This window comes from Suricata suricatta, chromosome 12 (genome assembly GCF_006229205.1).
Source record: "Suricata suricatta isolate VVHF042 chromosome 12, meerkat_22Aug2017_6uvM2_HiC, whole genome shotgun sequence".
Classification (NCBI taxonomy): Eukaryota; Metazoa; Chordata; class Mammalia; order Carnivora; family Herpestidae; genus Suricata; species Suricata suricatta.
Window position 1 is genome coordinate 105385680 of NC_043711.1, and position 14622 is coordinate 105400301.

Below are 14622 nucleotides of genomic sequence, written 5' to 3' on the forward strand. Positions count from 1 at the left end.
CCGCCCCCGGCCCCGCCCCTGCCTGCTGGCCCCTCGCTTGCGGCCGCCCCCTCTGGCGCGACTTTTCAGAACGTGCACCTGGTCCCGGTCACTCCAACCCTCCAGCAGCAACTCAGTTCGCTGCAGCATTCAGGCTGGTGTTTTCTGGGAGCCCGTGGCGTGCCAGGCTGGGAGGCGGTGGGGAGCCACCGCCCCGCCCCCGCCCCCGCCCCCGCCCCGGAAGCCCCCCAGCCCTGCCCCAGGAAGCCTGTCTCACACCGCAGAGCTGGACCACCCAGCCAGACTCAGCTCGGGAAGCAGACAACTGCCCACTGGGGCAGAAGGTGCCTGACCCGGGGTGGGTGGGGGCGGGGCCCGGGCCAGCACTGGCAGGTGGGGAGGGTCTCACAGGAACTCTGGAGGAGGAAGGCAAGCTTTGGTCAAGGGCATCCCGAGGGGACGCCTTGTGCCCCACTGGGGCTGCAGGCTCTCCGTGGAGGCCTCCGATTGGCCCGAGGAAGCTCCCGTACCCGAGTCCCTGCGGAGATTTTACCATGAGTGGGTGTCAACTTTGGTCACTTTTTTGTCTGTATTTAGATGACCACGTGTATTTCTCTGTCATTCTGTTAAGATGGTAAAATAAATTGGTTTTAGAATATTGACCTCACTTTGCCTTCCAGGGATAGAAAACACTCGGACACGATCCATGGTCCTTTCATTATACTGCTGGGTGTGACTTGCTAGCATTTTAAGGAATTCTGTGTCCCCGTTCATAAGAAGTATTTGGCCCATGACCTCATTCACATACAACACTTTCGCCAGCTTCAGGTGTCAGGGTCACGCAGGCCTTGCTTGACTGGCTCACGAGGGCCCCTGGGCACCGCGTGTCTTCCGACATGACCTCTGGGGACCTGAAGCGGCCTCGGCGTGGGAAGGTCCGTCACAGACACTGCCTGCCAGCCCCAGCTCGGGGTCGACCGCTCACCAGAAAACCCCTCGCTGGCCTCACAGAACTCGCTGTTCTGCACCCGCTGTCCTCTGAGTTTAGGTAAGATTCCCCTGGCCTCTCGCCGCTTCCTGTAGGTACGGATCACACGAGTCCCATCTGATTTCCTTTGGCTGCCGCCGGGGGACTTTAACATTTCCTGCAGTTCATGTCTTCTGACAATAGATTTTCTCAACTTAACAAAATCTCAGATGTCTTTACTCAGCCCTCATTTTAAAAAATTAAAAAAATTTTTTTTAATGTTTATTTATTTTTCAGAGAGAGACAGAGTGCAAGCAGGGGAGTGGCAGAGAGAGATGGAGACACAGAATCCGAAGCAGGCTCCAGGCTCTGAGCTGTCAGCACAGAGCCCGACGTGGGGCTCGAACCCACAAACTGGGAGATCTGAAGTCGGAGGCTTAACCCACATAGCCACCCAGGCGCCCCAGGCCCACCCTTGTTTTTGAAGGATAATTTTCACTGGATGTAGAATTTCTAATTGACGGGTTTTCTTTTGTCTTTAGGCACTCTGAAGATGTTGCTCCATTATCTTCAGGAATCCACTGTTTAAAATGAGAATCAGCTGTCGTCCCCCTGTGTCTATGTGTGTCCTTTTTCTCTGATTTTCCCTCCGTCCTCACTTTGCAGCAATAAACACCGGGGCCGAAGCCTGCTTTTCTTCGATCTGCCCTGTTTCCTACAGCCACAGGTTGGTAGTTTTAGCCAAATGGGGAAATATTTCAGCAGTACTTCTTCAAATATTTTTATGCCTTATTAATCTCTTCTCTTTTCGGGTTACAACGGCATTGGACCACCTGAGACCTGAGGCCCGTGTGTCAGCACTGAGCTCGGGTCAGTCTCCCAGGTCACTGGGGCCCTACTCGCTTTATCCGTGTTCTCCCAACAGTCTCGGTCGGTCTGCCCTCGGGCTGGCCGTCCTTCGCTCCTGGAGTCCCCAGCCTGCCGCTGGCCCCTCCACCAACCAGCTCGAGGCTCCGTATCTCTGCTCCGGGTCCTCACCCGCTCGTTCATGGTGTCCCTGTTGTCAGTTATTCCCTAGAAAGTGCTCATAACGGCCATCTCAGAGTCCTCGTCTGCTGACTCCAACATCTAGACCATCTCAAGTCCTGTTTCTGTTGACTACACTTTCCCCTTTCTTTGATCTTTAACATATATTTAATTTTTAACAGCTTCATTGAGATCATGTGTGTCACATGCCACACAATTTGTCATCTGAAGTGTGTAATTAATGGCGTGTAGGACTGTCCCAGAGTTGTGCACCCACCACCGCAATCTAAGAGCGTGTTTAGTGCCCTGCCCCTCCCCCACCGCTTCTGGCGGTCCTCTGCACCCCTCCCTCACCCCTGGCAGCCGCTGATCCACTTTCAGCCTCCATGGGGAGAGGGGGGCCTGTTCTGGAGGCACAGAAACACCCCAGGGTCACCGTGCTGCAGCGAGTCAGGGCTGAGTCGGTTCAACCAGGTCCCGTCTGTCTACCCACCAGCGCTGAGGGCTGCCAGGCCTGTTGAGCTTAGTTTCATCCTTTGTCGTTAGGGCTGGTCCTTCTCCTAGAGCAGGGTGCCCTCAGTGTGGGGGTGGCCGCTGCCCCAGAGGCACCCGTGTCGGGGCCTCGGCTGGATGCTGGAAGTGCTGGGCACCGTCACCCCCACTGTGGCTGGCAGGAGCTGGTACCTGTAGCCACAGCCCTGCTCTGCCGGACCCTGTGTCCCGCCCCGGGCACAGGCGGCCCAGCCCTCAGCGAGGACCACGAGGGTCCCCCAAGGACGCCTCTGGCCCCTCCCGCGCAGGTGTTTTCCTTCTCTTACCTGCCCTGGAAGTGGTGAACGCCTCTCAGCTGGGCATGAGCTCTGAAGTCTATCTGGGCTGTCCCCACCCCGTCTCCACCCAGGCAGGGGCCAGGCTGAACCTGGGCCTCACCGCGAGCGTCCCCCTACCCACGCACCCATGCTTGAAGGCACTGTCTCCTCAACTTTGTTCACTCTTCAGTGGGAGCGGCAAGAGGCACCCCTGACCAGCAATCTCTTCATGGCTGGACCCAGAAGGCCACCCCAGAGGCTGCTGCCTTCTGCTGAGCCCTGCTGGCTCCCATGGTTTTGCCGCAGGTGGTCCTGGGACCACCGTGGGAACTTCCGGTCTGTCTGATGCGAGAGCAGCTGGCGTTAATGGGGCACCTGTGCACTAGGCTCTGAGCGAAATGCCACACAGACTCGGCCTCTGCTGACCACCATCTAACGCACACAGATGAGCCCATGTGTCAGCTGGAGAGGTGGGGACAAGATTAAATCAGGGCCTTGAGGTCACATAGGTGGCAAGGTGAGGGGCGAGAAGCCCTGACCAGCCCGTCTCCAGAGCCCCCCGCCCCCGCCACAGTGAGAGCTGACCGCGCCCCTCCAGCCCCAGGCCGCGGCTCAGGACAGGATCACCCATTTCTCGGTGTCCCCAGGAGCTCACGGCCCAGCGCGGGGTTTGCCGCCGCTGCACTGATATTCCGCCGGGCGTAAGAGAAGCCTGGAGCCTGACCCCAAGCGCCTGATGGGAATATTTCATTTGTGTGTGTCCCTGGCGGCCCTTCAAGAAACGTGGAAGTTGCCGGAAGATGTCACTTCCCATCTCCCCCCTGGGGCCATGTGGAGCCATCACAGAACTGATCCGAGGCCTCTCTGATTTCCAGTCCCCTGAAGACCTGCCGTCAGGTCCACGGCAGGGCTCCGGCACTGCGGTCACTCCCGCGTCTGTCTCTGGCTCTGCCTGTCCAGGCACCTCCGCATCTCCAGGAAGTGACTGAGCCCAGAGAGTCTCTCTAGACCGGCCAGACTGGCTAGTCTAGTGTGCCCTGTGTTTGTGACGGGGAAGGGGGAGCACCGGGACCCCCCCAGAGCTGGGGAGGGGTTCTGATACAAGCCATCAACTGAGCCTCCCAGAAAGAACTTCAAGTCCCAAACCTGGTGCCTGTGACGTGAACTTATTGGAAACAGGGACCTTGCAGGCGTCATTAGTACAGATGAAGTCACCTTGCAGCAGGGTGGCCCTCACCAGTGGCCAGTGTCCCTATAAGGAGGGGAGCTCCCAAGACACATGCAGAGGTGAGGACGCCATGGGAGAGGCAGCGAGATGGGAACAATGTGGCCACCGCCAGGGCCGCCTGTGCCCTCCCGGCCCCCCCCCCCGCCCCCCGCTTGGGAGGCAGCACGGCCCCGCCCACACTGGCCCCGCCCACATCGGCACTGCGCTGCTGGCCTCCAGACTGTGTGAAAGAATCCCTGTCTGCTGTTCTAAGCCACCCGGTTCATCACAGCCACCCAGGGAAACCAACGCTGTGTGTCAGACCAGCCCCACGGGTCCCTCGGCCTGCACCCCGCCACCCCCCGTGGGTGCTCTTGGCGGCTTGGCGAGTTCAGAACATGGAAAGTGTCCCGGCCTTCCGCCTTCTGCCAGCACTGAGCCTGGACCCTGGGCACGGGCCAGGTTCATGCAGGACCAGCCGGAGGTCTACACCCTCTGCACCTGTGCACACCAGGCGGGTGGGGAGGGGTGCCAGGGGCCCGGCTGGGCAGGAGACGGGGTGGGGGGGGGTGCTGGCTGCAGCCCAGAGGGCAGGAGGGCCTTCAGGACACGCCTCCTCTCCCCATGGAGCCCTCGCTGTTCCCCGGGGCCAAGCTGTTCTCTGCAGAGGTCGAGGGATCAAAGGCACCCCCCCTGCTCTACTTCGGGGGCACCTCCCAGCCCAGCACAGGCGGCACCCGCTCACCATTCCCGCAGGCTCTGCACCCCCCCACACATGCTGGTCCCATCGAGCCCCCGCCTGGGCCAGAGACCCCCACCAGACTCGTGTCCTGAGGCACCCTCTCCGGGCCCTAGGCCGGGCAGCTCTCTGGGCCCGAGCCGGCTGTCCGGGAGTCCACACTGAGCACCGGGCAGGAGAGCAGGCGAGAGTGGGAAGGGCAGGGGCACTGGGAGGGCGGCAGGGACGGGGGGTGGACAGGACTCCATTTCTCAGAGCAGCGGTTGGAATCTTCCAGGAGTCTGGATTTGCAAATCCTGCGCCAGTCAGGCCACCCACGCCTGCCGGGGGAGGCGGCCCAGCACTTGGACCCCACCGCACCCTGTGAGCAGGCGCGCCGGTCTCCCGGGACCCTATTCTATTCCACCAGGAGGCCTGGCAGCCTAAAGCAGTCCTGCCACGACGCTGGTGGGCACAGCCTTTCAGAGAGCTCGCAGCCCATCCGACGTCTCCCCTGGCGTGTCCGCAGACCCGGCCCACCCCAGCCCTGCAGCCAGCCGCTGCCCTGCCTCGCTCCTCAGACAGCCTCAGGCCTCAGCTATGAGGAGTTCTCCCGAGGGCTTGTCCTGTTGTGTCTTTGGCTATCTGTGTCTGGGGTGGGGATGTCTGGCCCCCAGACTCAGCTCCTGGAGGGCAGAGCGTCCCCCTGCTCCACCCACAGTGCCCAGTGCGGCGCCGGCACGCGGCCAGCGCTTCACAAACGAGCAGGCAGACAAGCAAGCGATCGGACTGGCCTTTCTAAGCTTCCTTCGTGTCTGCAAGTCGGGGTGTTGTTCCTAGAAACGGGCTTCACCCGCCGCATTCAGAGCTGGCTCGGTTGGCTGCTTACACCCAGGTCTCCGTGCTGACGTGCGTGTGCTCTGCCCGCCCCCTGGCTTTCCAAGTCCTTCTCCAGTTGTTGAGCCCCTGATAACGTGTCCCTGGGCTGAGGCGTCTCCTTCTCAGAGAAGTCCCAGGGGCCCCCGTGGTGGCCCGGGCCACGGACAAGCCCTCATGTCAGGGTCCGAAACTCTGCTCCCAGGGCCTGCGTTGCTGCCACCGTGAGGCCTGACACTGCGGCGTCCCACAGCTAAGTGCTACGGGACAGAACACACCGTGCCCCTTGCTGGGTGGGGACACACCCAGGAGAGGACACGGTGCCGGCGCCGCAGTCTGGCTCAGGGAGCACTGTGGCTGAGGGCCCGGCAAACGGCTCACCCGGCTGCACCTGTGGCCCTGACTTCGCTTCCAGCACCCCAGCCTCAGGCCGTCCTGGGGCCCAGCTGCTAGGGGACACGGAGCAGGTGCACAGAGCAGAGGCGGAGCCTGGGGTCGGGCCGCTCCCGTGCACTGCGGCCTGAAAGAGGCTTTCAAAGCCAAGTCTGCTCTTTGTGGGGGCTCCCGAGGCCTCGGCCCCCTCCCCTGGGCATCCTGGGGACCGTGCTCCTGGAAGGAAACGGGAGGAGCAACCAGTGTGATGGGCCGGCGCAGCCCCCAGCCGCCATAGCCCCAGAAGGGCCTGGGCAGGCTTGGTCCCGTCCACCGGAATGGCCTCTGCACCCACACGGGGTCCCAGATCGCACAGTCTGCGGTCTGAACAACCGCGCGGCTCTGCGGAAACTCGGCTCACGGACCAGCTCTCAAAGGAGCATTTATATATAGAACGGGCTTTTAGCTCAATCTGCAGCAATGTAGGTAAATTGAAAAAAAAAAAAAAACCCAGTCCAGTCCCACCAGCAAACAGCCCACTTGGCAAAGTGTCCTTTTGCTCCAAATAATTTTTTGCAGTCACACGAGTGACTGGCCTTCGGAGGTCAATCAGATCAGCTGAGGGGCCCCGGTGGAGGATGACAGATCCGGCCCAGGCTCAGGCCGGTGTGAACGTGACTGGGAGGCAAGATTCCGGGCACAATGGGCTGTGGGACCCCTGCTCGTGAGCGCCCCTCTGAGGAGGTGCGGGCGGAACCCGCGGTGAAACTCAGCTCGCTCAGGGACCTCCAGGGGCCGCAGCCAACAGAGATTCGCGAGCACAGCATGCCGAGTGTGGGCTTTGAACTGTGGCAAAGCCAGAAAACCAGAGCTGTGGCCACGGCAGGAAGCCCGTGGCGGGGAGGCCGCTGAGGCCCAGAGAGGCCGAGGAAGCCCCCTGCGGTCACACAGCAGGCATGCGGGCCGCGCCATCCGGCTCCGGACCACAGTCGTCCACGAGGGAAGGCCCCCAGACGGCCTCCAGACACCTCAGCCCACCCCTGTCCCCTGGCCCCCCGGGAGGCTGTGTGCACGCAGTCTGGGCCACCCTCTGCAGGGCTCAGAGTGAGGGGCTGCCACACGGAGGGCATCTCTGTGCTACCAGCCCCCTCCACCGCCCAGAGAGGACGTCTGGGGGTGGGGCTGGCACAGAGCCAGGCCAGGTAAGGCCACCCCGTCCTGTTGGCAGCAGCTGTGACCCACAGCCTGGGGCCTCGTCCCCGCCCCCAAATCCGCCTCCAGTGTGGGCTCGCTCAGCCTGTCCCTCCCGGGGGCCCAGGCCCTGCTCAGGGGAGCTGTGGTTCCGCTGATGTGTCTGGGGCACTTCCGAGTGGCCCGGGCTTATGTCCCAGAGAAGTGGGTTCCTGAGCGATGTCCTCCCCCAGCGAGGGTGCGGCATGGGCCCCCGACCCCTGAGCTGCCTCATCTGGGGGCCGAATGGGGCTTGTCTTGGGGGAAGGCCCCTTCTCTCGTGGGCAGTGGTGTGGAGCCACACCTGCTGTGTGACCGTGAGCAAGCTCCTCAGCCTCTCTGTGCCTGTGTCCTCTCAGCTGCTTGCAAATGAGCTCACAGCTTCCTGCACGGGAGGGTGGGCCCCGAGGACACCGGCGTCGGGACAATAGTCCCACATCCCTAAACCACAGAACTTTGCCTCATTTTATTGTTTAGAACTGTGTCTTTTCAAGTTCACCTGTCCCCTGTCCTTCTGGGACATTGATCACAAAATGATTCTCGTGGCCCACGGGCCAGGCCGCCAAAGCAGTGGCCGCCACACAGGGACGAGGCCAGCACGCGGCTGCCTGGACGAAACACCCGGAGCCGGCGGTGACTCAACTCTGCACGTTCTGACTTCAATGACAACAGACTAACAAAGATTCCAGAGAGGCTCTCATTTTAATAGAATGCAGAGTTATAATTGGTGACCTATTTTAAGCAATTTAATTTTCCATGACCTGTTTTCCAAATTAGCAGCGTGATAAGGCCGAGCACCGTGAGCGGGCCGGACGCTCTGCAGCTGCGTAGGCCCGAGGCTCCGTCTGGAGCGGAGGCCCGGGTTCCCTGCGACCGAGGCCCGAGGCCCCACCCCATCGCCCGACCCACATTTACCATCAAAGCACCATCAAAGAAAATGACAAAGATATCACAAACATCTGTAAAATCACTATGAAAAGCTGCAACTCTGGAGAAATCTGTCTGAAATCCTTCCCGTGACTGGAATTCCCGTCAGACCTGAAGGCCTGCGGCCAGACCCCCCTCCTAGCCACCCGCCCCCTGGGGGCCTCAACTCACAAACAGGAAAAGGTGTCCCTGCAGGTGTAGGGACATGCCGGCCCTCCCCTTCTGTCCCTTCTCTGTCCCTCTCCCCCCTCTGCTCCTCCCCCCTCTGTCCCCCTCCCCCTTCTGCTCCTCCCCCTCTGTCCCCTCCCCCTCTGTCCCCCCTCCCCCTTCTTCCCTCTTCCCCTCCGGCCCCTCCCCCTTCTCTCTCCACCTATTTTCTGGTTGCTGCATTCCAGCATCTTCCCCACTAAGATCCACCCTCTGCTTTTAAATGAGGACAGAAAGAAGTTTCAAAAACACATGACAGAATAAAAAGGCACTTCTGAAAATGGTAGAAGACAAAACACACTTCTCCTCCACATTCACGTAAGAGAAAAAAGATGGCCCAATTTTCCAGGACCTTCACTGACCGGCACCTTCAGTCCTGGCCCCACCCCCAGGGACAGCCGAGGCAGGACAGAGACTCCCAGCAGCATGGAGCCCAGTGGAGGGGGACCCAGACTGCAGGCAGCAGGGGCACCGACCAGTGGAAGCCGGTAGTGTGGGGAGGGGGCTCCGGCCGCTGCAGACCCGGGCTGGCTGGCTGGCCTCTTCTTCACACAGGGGTCTCCCAGGTCCCAATGCATTTGCTGATGGGGGAGGACCGTCTGGGCCCCTGGGGACAGCTCCACCCAGCTGAAAAGAGGGTGGAGGGCCAGCCTGTTAACCAAGCCCTGCCCAGGGGCTCAGTTAGGGCAGGGAAGGAAGGACCTTGACTCAACTCGACCGCAAGGTCTCCTGGGAAACGCTGTTCAAAGGAGGCAGGAAAGAGCTCTGCCTGGGGGCTCACAGGCTCCTGAGAGGCAGGACCCCCACCTACCTCCCGCATCCCACCTGCACAGGGAGGAGAGGCTCTGGGGGTCCCCCAGCTGCAGCGGAGGGACAGGGGAAAACGAGGCTCCCCTGACCTTGGGCACCATTGTCAGCAGGGATGTCTGGCTAATCCTGCTCTGAGCTGGATTAATTTCCAAAGATAAAGCCTCCGATTTGATTCGTGTTCTGTTCGGTGCTATTTGTGGTGAGGTCAGGCGGGTATGGCCCCAGGGGAGCAGAAGGGGGGCTAGCAGGGATTACTGACAGGGACCGGCCTCCTCTGCCCGCCTGCCCACAGCGGCACACACTTCAGCAGAGCCCAGGCTGGGATGCGCTCCAGCCGCTGGGGCCATCCTTCCCGTGGGAAAGACCCCTGGGTCCTGCCCTGGGAAACTGGGAGCTTCCGGCCCCTCCAGGGCTCACAGGACCACGGGCGACCCCCCCTGCTGGCAGAGCCCCAGGGCCCTCCCACAGCCCCACAGAGCTCCTCCCACCAGACCCTCCTGCTGCCATCACCTGCGGTCAAGAGGCAGCACCTGCGACAGGGCACCTGGGAGTGACACCAGGCTTCCAGCTGGAAGGTGTGGGGGGGGGGCTTCCCGCCCTTGGGAGGTTCATCTGACTGAAGAAACACCCACCTGTGCCAACAACAGGGCTCATCAAGGGAGGGGCGTCTCATGCCACAGGCGCCAGGACGGTGTGGGTGCACTGGGTCCTGTTCCCTAGTGTCCTGAAGCATCAGTGCTCCTGGGACTTCTCAGAAACACAGAATCTCAGTGCCCCCCAACCTTATGAGTGATCTGGGATAGGCTGGCCTGGTAGGGCTTGTGGGACGGGGAGGGCCCAGTAGGAGAGAGCGGTGGCCGGTGACCCGGAGCATCATCTGGGACCTGAAAGTCCGTCCCTCACGTCCTGCAAACTCCTCTTTTAAAAGCAGGAAAAACCCCAGGAAGGCACGCACCCCTGGATGTGGGTGCGTGTGCCCATCACTGTGCCTCCTAGCCTGAAGACCCTCCTGACTGGAAAGGCAGAGAGCCCTGACCTCACTGGATCCCACAGCTCATATACCCAGGGAACTCATGGAAGGCGGATGGACGGATGGGGGGGGTAGCTGGGGGGGTGGATGGGTGGGGGAGAAGTGTGGATGGATGGTGGGCTGATGGAGAAGTGGGTGGGTGGATGGGGGCATGGATGAATGAATACTTTTAATTTCCAGGGAATAAGAATAAGGTGACATTAAAAAGCCCGATGAGCCTTCCTACACTGCTCAAGGGAGTGTAAAATGATTCAGCTCCTCAAAAGGTAAATACATACGCACCCATGACCCAGCAACCCCACCCACAGCTGCACGTCTGAAAGAAATGAAAACCCGCCCACGGGAAACCCCGCCCGCAAACGGCCACAGAGGCTTTACTCACGATGGCCCAACCGCAGGGACAACCGAAGTCTGACACTCGGGGTGTCTGCACGTTGGGACACTACTCAGGCCTCGGAAGGGACGAAGCGCTGGCCCCGACCGCAACACGGATAAATCTGGAAGACCAGGCTGTGAGGGGTCCAGGGCCTCGGGCTGAGGGGGGTGCAGAGCAGGGGCTGTGGCACCAGGTTTCCGACCCAGGAGGTGGGTGTCGTGATGGCCGCACATCTCTGCAAATACCCTAGAAACAGTTTGACTGCACGTGCTGATGGGTGAGCTGTGGGTGTGTGAGCAAGCTGTCATCACACACACACACACACACACACACACACGCACACGCAAGGAAAGCGCTAAACTACAGTGGGTGGGGCTCCAGTCTGGGCCGTGTTCCTGTGTGTGTGTGTGTGTGTGTGTGTGTGTGTGTGTGTGTGTGTGTGTGGCTGCCTCCCTGCTGAGCAGGCCCTGCCCTCCCTCGGGGAGGGGGCGCAGGGGGCTCACTGCCGAGCCCCCGCACGTGCCCTGGGTGCACCTGTGACAACATGGCGGCCACGTGCCTCAGATGAGCTCACTAGAGCTGGGCTCCGGCCCCGGTCAGACGCCGGACAGGCATCCCCAGGGCCCTCTGGCTGTGGTGCAGGAGGGCTGAGAGTGAGCGAGCTTCCCGTCTTCCACCCCAGCTCCAACTCGGGCCTCCGCCTTCGCCTGGGGTGGGGGTCGGCCGAGGCGTCCGTCCCTCTGTCGGGAGAGTGCTGCTCCACCCTCCAGCCTCAGGGAGCCTGGCTGTGGGCAGGCGCCTACAGGGCCCACGGGACTGTCCGCGGGCACAGCTGTGAGAGGAGCCCTCCCTCCCCGGCCCATCCAGAGGCCTGAGGTCCCAGGAGGACACCGGCAGGCTTCCCTCCTCAGGGTCCCTGCACCCTGAACACACCAGCCTGAGCCCAGGCAGGACTCCCTCCCAAGTACCACCGAGAGCCCACCCTGGTCCTGGGGCCACCCTGTCCCTGGAGGCCTGTGGGGAACCAGACAGGCCAGGTGCCCGCCCCCACCCTGGACCTCAGGTCTGGTCTGAGCATCTCGCCCGTGCCCACCTCACCCCAGGGCTGTGCTTCCCGGAGGGGACGTCACACCACACACACCTGTCAAGTGTTGACCCCAGGCCTTGCCTGCAAACTCAGAGCCCACAGCCTTGCAGGTATGAGCGGGGCCTAGAGAAAGGGGCACATGGACTGGGCGGGGTGCCCTCATGGCCTTGCCAGGAGCCCCAGGTCGCCCGGCACAGGGAGCCACTCTGTGGCCCTCCCCAAAGAGGGCGCTGAGCAGGGCCGGGTGCCCACCCTTGGACACTGCAGCTGGGCATCCACCTGCTTGCTGGGCCTTCCACCAGGAGTCTGGCCAGCCCCCCCCCCCGCCACAGGGAGCCCCTCCCCACCAGCTGCAGCAGCACCAAGCAGGACTGTCTCCCCCATATCCCCGATGCCAGGCTCAGCCCCGGAGAACCAGCCTGGGGCACACACCCGGCAAGGTGGACTCAGCGTGGGGGTCAGGGCCACGGCTGGTCCGTGAAGCCGCAAGGCTCCATGGCACACCCTGTTCTCGGTGGTTCGAGGAGGTGCGAGGTGGGGCCATTATGAGCAGTGAGGGGCAGGCCCTGAGCCCCCAGGGGCTCAGTCTCCACATACCCCATTCCTTGCATCCCAGGCCCCTGAGAGCAGTCCACTGACCCCTGAGGTCCTTTCAGATCCTCTCTGACTCCGGCAGGCCCAGGTCCCTCTTTGCCTTTGCTCACGTCCCCCGCCAAATCTATCCATCCCCACACACCCCGACACACACCCCCTGCCGCCAACCAGCCCCGCGGAAACCGGCTCCGCCCACACCTGTCCCACCACTCAGCCACCCCCTCCCAGGTCTGGACACAAATCAGGAGCCGCGGGAGTGAACCCTAACCCCTGAGGCTCTGGACAAGGCTGTGGGCACTACTGTCTGAGGCCCCTCCGGCTTCCCAGGGAAATCACCTCCTCCCCCTGGAGCAAGCGCATCCGAGCCCAGAGCCGGGCTGGTTGGAAAACGCCCTCATCCTGCTCCTCAGGGACCTGCCGAAAGCACCTCCCACCTCCCTGACCATCCCCACCTCGGGACAGAGAGCAGCCCCTGCCCGCCCCGGAGGGGGTCTCAGGGAGACACAGTGAGGGCTCTCGGCCTGGCACCCAGCAGGAGTTGATGGGAGGCCCCCACTTGCCCCAAGAGATCTCCACGTACTCAAGCTGGACTTGTGTCCAATCAGTAGGTGGGAAGGGGCCGTCACTCTGCTCCGCCACCCGTGTGCCCGGCGTCCACCTCCAGAATGACGGCCACCAGGCCACCCTGGCCCCAGGGCGCAAAGTCTGACCCCCTTCCCTGACCATCAGTCAGAGGTCACACCGCTGTGTAGCTGACACCAGGGACGGCCACCTGCTGCTGGTCAGGGAAACCAGGCGCCTCCCACCGCACGTCCAGGAGGAGGCGGAGCATTGAGATGCCCTTCTGTCCACAGAAGTAGTTTCTCAATTCTGTTGTCTCACAACCTTGACTGAGTCAGTGTGAGAGGCTGACCTTGGGCCCAGTCCTCAGGACTTCTTGATCCTGACACACTTTTGACATCAAAGAGTTAAGTTTTCTGATGTCTCCGAATTAAGATAGTTTAACACCCTTCCAGGGCCAGTGGCCCCTGGTGACTCACTCCTCGAAGTCGGGGCCCAGGACCCCACGTCCTAAAGGCTGCTGTCGGCTCCCAGACGGCTCTTCCAGGCAGCTGTCCGGGGGCGGCAGGTCAGGCCTGGGCGCCTCCAACCTCTGACCTGGGCTCCAGACTCACCCAGGGGCCCCGCCAACCTCCTTGGTTTGAAACGCTCCTTAAATCTTTTATTTTCTTTCTTTTTAAAAAATTTTTAATGTTTATTTATTTTTGAGACAGAGAGAGACAGAGCAAGCGCAGGGGAGGGGCAGAGAAAGAGGGGCACACAGAACCGAAGCAGCTCCATGCTCTGAGCTGTCAGCACAGAGCCCGACACGAGGCTCGAACCCATGAACCGTGAGATCATGACCTGAGCCGAAGTTGGACGCTTAACTGACTGAGCCCCCAGGCGCCCCTCCTTCAATCTTTTCTAAAGAAAAAACCAAATGGCAGTGCCAATCAGAGAGGGTCTTCCCACGACTTTCTTCCCAGGGGGCTGGCCCCTCACTGCCCAGTAAGAACCCCTCCTGGGAGGGTAAGCCACCAGAGCCGGGTGGACCCCCAGCCGGGCACAGGAGGGGTCAAACCCCACCCACCCCAGCGCGGGAGGTGGACAGACTGGCCCACAAGGCAGCAGAAGCCCCGGGCCAGCGCTGGACGGGGCGTGGGCTCAGCCTTCACCGCCACTCCAGCAGTGAGGCCTGGGAGGGGCTGAAGACAAGGCCGAGGCTCCGGAGGACTCAGGTCTGGGGACCTGGCCGGTGGGTGACGCATCCAAGGACGTCCCGTGTGCGCCGGGTGCCGTGGGCTCATCATAGTCCCCAAGCAAGGGGCGAGTGCAGGCTGGGGAAGCTGGGCCGCTGGGGAGCTCCGCCCCTCCCAGGCCCCACTTGCACACACATCCAGACACACGGACACCTGTGTGCACAGACATTCCCGCCCTCGCCCTCCGACGCCAATGGGCCTGAGGTAGGAGGGAAGCGGGAAGAGTCGCTAGGCACCCAGCCAGGGGGCCAGGGTTGCTATGGCAACTTCAAGAGCAGCAGAGCCAATCAGAGCTGAGTGCGGGCCGGTGTCTGTCAGCCGGACAGAGAGGGGCGAGGCCACACTGCCAGCACAGGGGCGTTGATGCAGACCTCGGCCTGAGGAGGACAGTGCACCTCATGAATATTCATCGGGCTGATTGAGGCCAAGCCAATTAACCACTTGGTGGCTCAAGTATTCCTGGATCCATTCTTCTCTTTTAACCATTGGGTGGCCAAAGAGCAGCTCCACTGACTTCCTGCCTGGGCCTGGGAGTGGTCTCCATGCTAGGCTTTGATCTAGCCAGTTCCAGCCCTGACCCAGGGCAACTCAGCCACCCTGCAGTCAGT